This window comes from Neoarius graeffei, chromosome 19 (genome assembly GCF_027579695.1).
Source record: "Neoarius graeffei isolate fNeoGra1 chromosome 19, fNeoGra1.pri, whole genome shotgun sequence".
In the NCBI taxonomy this organism is placed as follows: Eukaryota; Metazoa; Chordata; class Actinopteri; order Siluriformes; family Ariidae; genus Neoarius; species Neoarius graeffei.
Genome location: NC_083587.1, coordinates 57,811,571 through 57,821,748, shown reverse-complemented (window position 1 = coordinate 57,821,748; position 10,178 = coordinate 57,811,571). Strand labels below are relative to the sequence as shown.

The following is a 10,178-nucleotide window of genomic DNA, read 5'->3' as shown; positions in this document are numbered from 1 at the left end:
CATGTTAATGACCTATTGCCAGTTGACCTAATGAGTTGCAATTTGGCCCTCCAGCTGTTCCTTTTTGGTACCTTTAACTTTTCCAGCCTCTTATTGCCCCGTCCCAACTTTTTTGAGATGTGTTGCTGTCATGAAATTTCAAATGAGCCAATATTTGGCATGAAATTTCAAAATGTCTCACTTTCGACATTTGATATGTTGTCTATGTTCTATTGTGAATACAGTAGCAGTTTTTGAGATTTGTAAATTATTGCATTCCGTTTTTATTTACAATTTGTACTTTGTCCCAACATTTTTGGAATCGGGGTTGTAGATAGATAGATAGATAGATAGATAGATAGATAGATAGATAGATAGATTTACTTTATTGATCCCAAGCTGGGAAATTGTTTTGTTACAGCAGCAAGTTATCAGGCATGCAAAAAGAAAAAGACATACTGTACAACATAAAATAGAATTAAAAATTAAAATAAAATGTAAAAAATCCCAAGAACAAGCCAACTATACAATAAACAGATAAGGTCAGAGTTTTCAATTTAACACAAAGATCATGATAACCATCACGACAACAGCGGAAAGTTTTAAGAGAAACACTGCGTTTAATGTCACTGTACGTGAAACAGTTAAACATTACGGTTTGACTTGGAAACCAGATGTTTCAGCTCTGATGTGCTGTTTAGTGGATTCCGTATTCAATCCTCCAGATGCTGGCGAGCGAACAATGAACAATGTTGCTCATGTAGCAGCTGTGTGAGCATGTATGTGTGGTTAAAGTGTGTGTGTGAGAGAGAGAGAGAGAGAGAGAGAGAGATTTTGTGGATTTCAGCAACTTGTAGCTTGCTAGTGTGAACGCTAGTGGATCAGTCATAGTGAAAGAAATAAGGCCAGTCCGGTGGACATTTACCGGTAATTTTCACATTTGTCTGTCTGTATTTCAAAAGCATCAAACTGGATGGCCCATGAAAAATTGTAAAGATATGGGTCTTATCTACTTCTAATTTTCTTTCAAATGTTACACTGGGCGAATACATTATGTCATAACACGGCCTGTGAAACAGGGGCCCCCGTTTTCTGATTACACAGTAACTCTGGATGGCCTTTCTGTTTCTTCACGTGCAGCAGTAAAAGACCTCGGAGTGATTATTGACCCCAGCCTTTCATTCGAAACTCACATTGATAACATTACCCGGATAGCTTTCTTTCATCTCAGAAATATTGCTAAGATAAGAAATTCAATGCCACTATACGACGCAGAAAAACTAGTTCATGCTTTCGTTACCTCCAGGTTGGATTATTGTAATGCCTTACTGTCTGGATGTTCCAATAAGTGCATAAACAAGCTCCAGTTAGTTCAAAATGCAGCAGCAAGAGTCCTTACTAGAACTAGAAAATATGACCACATCACCCCTGTCTTATCCACACTGCACTGGCTCCCAATCAAATTCCGTATTGATTATAAAATACTACTATTGACCTTTAAAGCACTGAATGGTCTCGCACCACAGTACCTGAGTGAACGTCTGCTCCTCTATGACCCGCCACGCCTACTTAGATCAAAAGGTGCAGGCTATCTGCTGGTACCTCGTATAGTGAAGGCTACATCAGGGGGCGGAGCCTTTTCTTACAAAGCCCCACAGTTATGGAACAGCCTTCCAAGTAGTGTTCGGGACTCAGACACAGTCTCAGTGTTTAAGTCTCAGCTGAAAACATATCTGTTTAGTCAAGCCTTGTGTTAATGGTGTTTATGAGGTAAAGGTGTAGATCTGGAAGGTCCTCAGGCATAGAGTGTTTTGGTAAACCGGGATGTATGGATGCTGTCAGTCCCCACTCGCTTGCTCACTCGAGTTTGTTGACGGTGTAGTGGCTGCTGCTTTATGTCCCGGGGCTCCCTCATGCCTGTGTTACCTTCTGGCTCTCCCCTTTTATGGTAGTTATGCTGTCATAGTTAGTTTTGCCGGAGTCCCTGCTTACTCAGCGCAAAATGTATACTGTACCTACTTATTCAGGTGACATTGGGTATACCTAACAACCTGTGTTTTCTCTCTCTTCTCTCCCCCAATCTGTCCCTCTGAGTTACATGTCAATCCTGAGATCGAGATGCTGACCTCTTCTGCTCCTCGGACCTGCCTGATCCATCCTGATGCCCTACGTCTGGTTGGAGTCTCATCACATTGCTCCTGTAGAGGACGGCCCCATATGGACAGTTGAAAGTCACACTTGGAAGACGCTCTGGACTCTTACAGTAATGCTTTTATGGCTGAGGACTACAGTTGACTTGCTAACTTTAGGACTGCAGTTGTCATGAACAGTTTTGCACTCAAGTTTCCATCAATGAAGAGTTATAACATCAACGAAACTGACTTCATGTTAAAACTGTTAATGTTATAGTCATGTTGTCTGTTGTTGTCCAGGTGAGGATTGGTTCCCTTTTGAGTCTGGTTCCTCTTGAGGTTTCTTCCTCGTGTCGTCTGGGGGAGCTTTTCCTTGCCACCGTTGCCACGGGCTTGCTCATTGGGGATAGATTCGGGATAAAACTGGCTCATGTCTTGGGTCATTCAGATTCTGTAAAGCTGCTTTGGGACAATGTCTATTGTTAAAAGCGCTATACAAACAAACTTGATTTGACTTTAAAATTTATAACTCTGCCACCGATGGTCCTAGCCCTGCCAAAATTTGCAGGCACATCCCTCTCCATGAGCCCTTTCCAACAAGTACAGGCACGGCCTGCTACGACCCCACCTCGGCCCATTATTCACCCCTGAAACCCCTATGTGAGCGCTGTTTGCCAAAAACTTTAATATGAGCCCTGGCTTGAGCCAGCCTTTAAAAATTCATAACTTGGCCACCAATGGTCCTAGCCCCGCCAAACTTCACAGACACATCCCTCTCCCTGAGACCTTTTGAACAAGGCCAGGCTTGGCCCAATCCGACATCAGGCGCGAGCACAGATCGCAAAAAGCTTTAGCACGAGCCCTAGCTCCAGCTGCTCGCACATGCATGGAGATTTAAAAATTCATAACTCAGCCACTAAAGGTCGTAGCCCCACCAAACTTTACAGGCACCGCCCTCTCCCCAAGTGGCACACTAAATAAGACAATAATAATACACTCAGTATTCACTCTTGTTTTTATTGTATGATGCAGTTGAGCTCGTGTTTTAGGGTCGACAGTATCTGGTTGATCCAGTCAGTTGATTAAGAGTTCAGTTTACATGAAACTTTGCAGTACAGTATTATGTTCAGTGCCAAACTGCCAATCAGTGTTACGTTATTATTATGTGCATTTTTTTTATTCATAATAAGAATTACAGTCAGTCATATGCTTTGTAGGATGCAGATTTATATTTTAATAGAGTTTTTATTATTTTCTTCTGTTTTCTAAGTTCTAGTCCAGCAGATTTTAGTCTGAATGCCAAATGATATCACCATGTCTCGTTTGGAGTCATTTTAAAAGTCATTTTGTTCCAAAGTTACTTGGGATCTCGGACTCAAAATTTTAACTCCGTTATGTAAGAATAGCTGTGTTGTTAATGACTAAATTTCTTATAGACTTATCACAAACATAGTATAAAAATAGTCATTGTTGACATAATGTTTCATGAGTGTTATTATAGTATCTATATATTTGTACGAGTAAGTTGTAACCAACTGGAACATCCTTGGCCCCCCATACTTTTTTTCTCGACATGGAACTGACCTGTGTGTGCTACTGTTTTCTTGGGTAGAACTTTAAGCATGTTTTTATTAGTCTAGGACCTGGCTTAGACATGTATGCACATAATTTAGGAGAGGATAACTCAGGCTAATTTGACCCCAAGGAATAACTTGGGATGTGTGCCAAAATCGCTATCCAGGGCGAACAGCCTGAAAGTTACCAATCCAAGATGGCCGCCGGTATTACCGTATTATTATTGTGTTACTCTTCATGTTCCTGACCCTGGTTTATGTGACACATACAGTAAACAGTAATAACGTGATGTTAAAAGTTGTATTGTTGGCTGTTAAACATTTATTCTCTCAGGATATTGCTGCCTACTAAAGTAATACGCTTTGTATTTTTCACTTTAAGTTAACATTCCATTGATCATAATAGTATGATTGAAAATAAAATTTCTTTATATTAATCAAATGCTTGCTTTCTTATACTCTTCCAAATTATGTGCAATCAGTCTCCCAGTTCCATGATTTCATATTTTAAGTATGGTTATTCTGTTTTTCTCATATTTTCTGTGAAACTGCAATTTTGGCCAATTTTTGGTGTTTTTTTTATTTTTTTTTTACCTTGTCCTTGACCATAGCTTGTTCTCTTTTTCTTCAATCATGAAAATGATGTCACTAATGGATTCCCCATACCCAAAAACCCATAAAATGAGGTATTGCACAACCTTCTGAGCTGAGTGGTTCAAAAATTTACATTTTCAATATGGCTACTGGTGGCCATCTTGGGTTGGTAATTTTCGGCCTGTTCGCCCCGGATAGTGATTCTGGCACACATCCCAAGTTGTTCCTTGGGTTCAAATTATATATACTATAACAGTTGAGTTATCCTCTCCTAAATTATGTGCATACATACAGTATCTAACCCAGGTTTGGTTTTGTGTGTGTGTATACAGTGGTGCTTGAAAGTTTGCGAACCCTTTAGAATTTTCTATATTTCTGCATAAATATGAGCTAAAACATCATCAGATTTTCACACAAGTCCTAAAAGTAGATAAAGAGAACCCAGTTAAACAAATGAGACAAAAATATTATACTTGGTCATTTATTTATTGAAGAAAATGATCAATATTACAGATCTGTGAGTGGCAAAAGTATGTGAACCTCTAGGATTAGCAGTTAATTTGAAGGTGAAATTAGAGTCAGGTGTTTTCAATCAATGGGATGACAATCAGGTGTGAGTGGGCACCCTGTTTTATTTAAAGAACAGGGATCTATCAAAGTCTGATCTTCACAACACATGTTTGTGGAAGTGTATTATGGCACGAACAAAGGAGATTTCTGAGGACCTCAGAAAAAGCGTTGTTGATGCTCATCAGGCTGGAAAAGGTTACAAAACCATCTCTAAAGAGTTTGGACTCCACCAATCCACAGTCAGACAGATTGTGTACAAATGGAAGAAATTCAAGACCATTGTTACCCTCCTCAGGAGTGGTCGACCAACAAAGATCACTCCAAGAGCAAGGTGTGTAATAGTCGGCAAGGTCATAAAGGACCCCAGGGTAACTTCTAAGCAACTGAAGGCCTCTCTCACATTGGCTAATGTTAATGTTCATGAGTCCACCATCATGAGAACACTGAACAACAATGGTGTGCATGGCAGGGTTGCAAGGAGAAAGCCACTGCTCTCCTAAAAGAACATTGCTGCTCATCTGCAGTTTGCTAAAGATCATGTGGACAACCCAGAAGGCTATTGGAAAAATGTTTTGTGGACAGATGAGATCAAAATCGAACTCTTTGGTTTAAATGAGAAGCGTTATGTTTGGAGAAAGGAAAACACTGCATTCCAGCATAAGAACCTTATCCCATCTGTGAAACATGGTGGTGGTAGCATCATGGTTTGGGCCTGTTTTGCTGCATCTGGGCCAGGATGGCTTGCCATCATTGATGGAACAATGAATTCTGAATTATACCAGCGAATTCTAAAGGAAAATCTGAGGACATCTGTCCATGAACTGAATCTCAAGAGAAGGCGGGTAATGCGGCAAGACAATGATCCTAAGCACACAAGTCGTTCTACCAAAGAATGGTTAAAGAAGAATAAAGTTAATGTTTTGGAATGGCCAAGTCAAAGTCCTGACTTTAATCCAATCGAAATGTTGTGGAAGGACCTGAAGCGAGCAGTTCATGTGAGGAAACCCACCAACATCCCAGAGTTGAAGCTGTTCTGTATGGAGGAATGGGCTAAAATTCCTCCAAGCCGGTGTGCAGGACTGATCAACAGTTTCCGCAAACGTTTAGTTGCTGTTATTGCTGCACAAGGGGGTCACACCAGATACTGAAAGCAAAGGTTCACATGCTTTTGCCACTCACAGATATGTAATATTGGATCATTTTCATCAATAAATAAATGACCAAGTATAATATTTTTGTCTCATTTGTTTAACTGGGTTCTCTTTATCTACTTTTAGGACTTGTGTGAAAATCTGATGTTGTTTTAGGCCATATTTATGCAGAAATATAGAAAATTCTAAAGCGTTCACAAACTTTCAAGCGCCACTGTATGTTCTGGAGGGGTCTGGGAGTCATTCGAATTGATCCATTCGGATCTTTTGAGTGATTGTATTCGTGTGAGTCAGTTCAGTTGAAAAAGATTCATTTTTTTTTTAGCTGAAATATTGCATATACTTTATAGGTGTTGCACTTTTTGAGCGAATATAGATATTGAATCTTCTGATGAAGATTTTCTTGGAAATTAGATTCAATTTATCGTGTAATTAGCAATTAATGTCTAGTCTAATTTGGGCTTTGAAGATTACAGAAATGTGCCTAGAAATAATGAGAAGCCATCTCCAGGCATTGAAAGCCCTTCAGCTTCTGGGGCCCCAAGGCGGGCCCCGGACCCCTGGCTGCATTGTTTGGGGCCTTTGGCTGAAATTTGGATGGACAGACAACATTTCAGATTTATCTGTCCTGTGATAGTCTGCTTAAAAATTCCTTATTTCCCCACACTGTAGTGGTCACAATTAAGGTGAGTGAATGAGTGAATGAATGAATGAATGAATGAATGACTCAGTGAATGAATGGGTGAATTCATGAATGAACAAATCAGTTAATGAATTCATTCATGAACAAATCAGTGAATGAATGAATCAGTAAATGAATGAATCAGTAAATGAATGAGTGAATGAATCAGTTATTGAATGAGTGAATGAATGAGTGAATGAATGAATCAGTCAATGAATAAATGAGTGAGTCAGTTAATGAATTAATCAGTGAATAAATGAGTGAATGAATGAATCAGTAAATGAATCAGTGAATGAGTGAATGAATCAGTCAATGAATGAGTGAATGAATGAGTCAGTTAATGAATTAATCAGTGAATAAATGAGTGAATGAATGAATCAGTAAATGAATAAGTGAATGAATGAATGAATCAGTAAATGAATGAGTGTATGAATGAATCAGTAAATGAATGTGTGAATAAATGAATGAGTGAATGAATGAATCAGTAAGTGAATGAGTGAATGAATGAATCAGTAAATGACCAAATCAGTAAATGAATAAGTGAATGAATCAATGAATGAATGAGTGAATGAATGAATCATCAAATGAATGAATGGGTGAATGAATGAATCAACAAGTGAATGAGTGAATGAATGAATCAGTAAGTAGATGAATGAGTGAATGAATTAGTCAGTAAGTGAATGAATGAGTGAATGAATCAGTAAGTGGATGAATGAGTGAATGAATCAGTAAGTGGATGAATGAGTGAATGAATTAATCAGTAAGTGAATGAATGAGTGAATGGGTAAGTGAATGAATGAGTGAATGAACGGATCAGTAAGTGGATGAATGAGTGAATGAATTAGTCAGTAAGTGAATGAATGAGTGAATGAATCAGTAAGTGGATGAATGAGTGAATGAATCAGTAAGTGGATGAATGAGTGAATGAATTAATCAGTAAGTGAATGAATGAATTAATCAGTAAGTGAATGAATGAGTGAATGAATGAATCAGTAAGTGGATGAATGAGTGAATGAATTAATCAGTAAGTGAATGAATGAGTGAATGAATCAGTAAGTGGATGAATGAGTGAATGAATCAGTAAGTGGATGAATGAGTGAATGAATTAATCAGTAAGTGAATGAATGAATTAATCAGTAAGTGAATGAATGAGTGAATGAACGAATCAGTAAGTGGATGAATGAGTGAATGAATTAATCAGTAAGTGAATGAATGAGTGAATGGACGAATCAGTAAGTGGATGAATGAGTGAATGAATCAGTAAGTGGATGAATGAATGAGTGAATGAATTAATCAGTAAGTGAATGAATGAGTGAATGAGTAAGTGAATGAATGAGTGAATGAAAGAATCAGTAAGTGGATGAATGAGTGAATGAATTAATCAGTAAGTGAATGAATGAGTGAATGAATCAGTAAGTGGATGAATGAATGAGTGAATGAATTAATCAGTAAGTGAATGAATGAGTGAATGAGTAAGTGAATGAATGAGTGAATGAAAGAATCAGTAAGTGGATGAATGAGTGAATGAATTAATCAGTAAGTGAATGAATGAGTGAATGAATCAGTAAGTGAATGAATGAGTGAATGAATGAATCAGTAAGTGAATGAATGAGCGAATGAATCAGTAAATTAATGAGTGAATGAATGAATCAGTGAATGAATGAGTGAGTGACTGAATCACTGAATATATCTTTTTCAACTGAACTGACTCACATGAATACAATCACTCAAAAGATCCAAATGGATCAACTCGAATGACTCCCAGACCCCTACAAAACACAACCAAAGGTATCAGCTGCACGTGAACGCGCCGCGCGCTCCTGTCTCGGGAGCGCGCGTGGAGGCGGTCTGGCTGCTTCGCTTTCTGTTATCGTTTTTTTTTTTTTTCCAGGCTTCAGTTAAACAGCGAGGAAACGAGGGCGAGCGAGCGGACAGCCGCGCGAGGACACCGATATACCGTCAAACAAAACCGCTTCGGACTGAAACTCGACGGCGGCTCGACAGGTAACGTGGTCGCGTGCACAACCGGTGCGCTCGGGACGCTCGTGAAAAGTGATTAAATGTCTCCGAAAGTGTTTTTCTCTCTCCGAGGGCATGTGTGTGTGTGTGTGTGTGTGGGTCGGGACGAGCCTGGCTGTCCTCATGTGTTGCCAGATTGCGACGGATTCCTCCTTTATATGCTACTTTTTGCTTGAATAACTGCAGGGACATGATCAACAACAACAACAAATGGTGCATTTAGGTACCTGAGTAAGTTTTTTTTTCTAAGGAATAAAAAAAGGACAAATAAATAAATAATAAATAGTGCATGCAAGTTAAAGTGAATAACTCCCACAAGGCCATGCCTTCACATTATAAACAGTGGTTGATTGGCATGATAAATGCATCCTCATGACAGGAAGGACTCCATGGCCACACCCACCTTCAGGTATTCCTGACAGGATTATATTCATATCGCAGCATAATGGCGTGTTTTAAAGTCATTTTGAACAATCATTGGACTGTAAAGCATCCGCACAATCTGGCAACCTCACTCTCTTTGTGTTAATGCTGGCCACTTTGGTCATTTCGTGCTTTTTTTGGTTGCAAGCTCGACTATGTAGGGTTGCCAGAGTTGACCTGTTTTAACCCCTAACCAGTTCACTTAAAAACAGCCGTGTGTGTATGTGTGTGTGTATATATATATATATATATATATATATATATATATATACAACATATGTCACCTCGAGAGATTTTTTTTTTCTTTTCAACCAGAGTGCAATTAAAACAGCCATGGGATTTGATTTTACACAATCTGGCAACCCGAGTCTGTTGTTTCTGGAGTTGTTGGCGTTATTTTTGCGGGGATTGATCCCCCACCAGTCGCTCATGATGCCGTATAGCAGCATTGCAGGGTTGCCAGATTGTGTCCTTACACTCCGTTATACTAAAATCCAGCTCAAACTTTAACTCTGGGTTAAAGTGATCAGTGTGAACCCAGTTTCAAGAAGAAAATATCTAAAGTATGCCGTTTTTCAGCCGCATTTAAAGTGCGTATCACGGGTAAATTCAGGAGCAAGATCAATGTAATTCTCCTATTTTATATTAAACTTTGCTCAAATATCTGTAACATTGGGCGGCACGGTGGTGTAGTGGTTAGCGCTGTCGCCTCACAGCAAGAAGGTCCGGGTTCGAGCCCCGTGGCTGACGAAGGCCTTTCTGTGCGGAGTTTGCATGTTCTCCCCGTGTCCGCGTGGGTTTCCTCCGGGTGCTCCGGTTTCCCCCACAGTCCAAAGACATGCAGGTTAGGTTAACTGGTGACTCTAAATTGACCGTAGGTGTGAATGTGAGTGTGAATGGTTGTCTGTGTCTATGGCCAAGTTTACATTAGACCGTATCTGTCTCGTTTTCTTCGCGGATGCACTGTCCGTTTACATTAAAACGCCTGGAAACGCCGGGAAACGGGAATCCGTCAGGGTCCACGTATTCAATCTAGATCGTGTCTGGTCCGGTG

At 39.6% G+C, this 10,178-nt stretch overlaps 1 protein-coding gene across 1 annotated transcript in view; it reads left to right on the top strand.

The window, feature by feature from the left end:
- Window positions 1-8,541: 8,541 nt before the first annotated feature.
- ube2e2 (ubiquitin-conjugating enzyme E2E 2) overlaps window positions 8,542-10,178 on the top strand; it is a 159,932-nt gene continuing 158,295 nt past the window's right edge. Inside the window, exon 1 of the mRNA XM_060900349.1 lies at window positions 8,542-8,686. The gene's annotated coding sequence lies outside the window, so the exon portion shown is untranslated. The remainder of the gene's footprint in view (window positions 8,687-10,178) is intronic.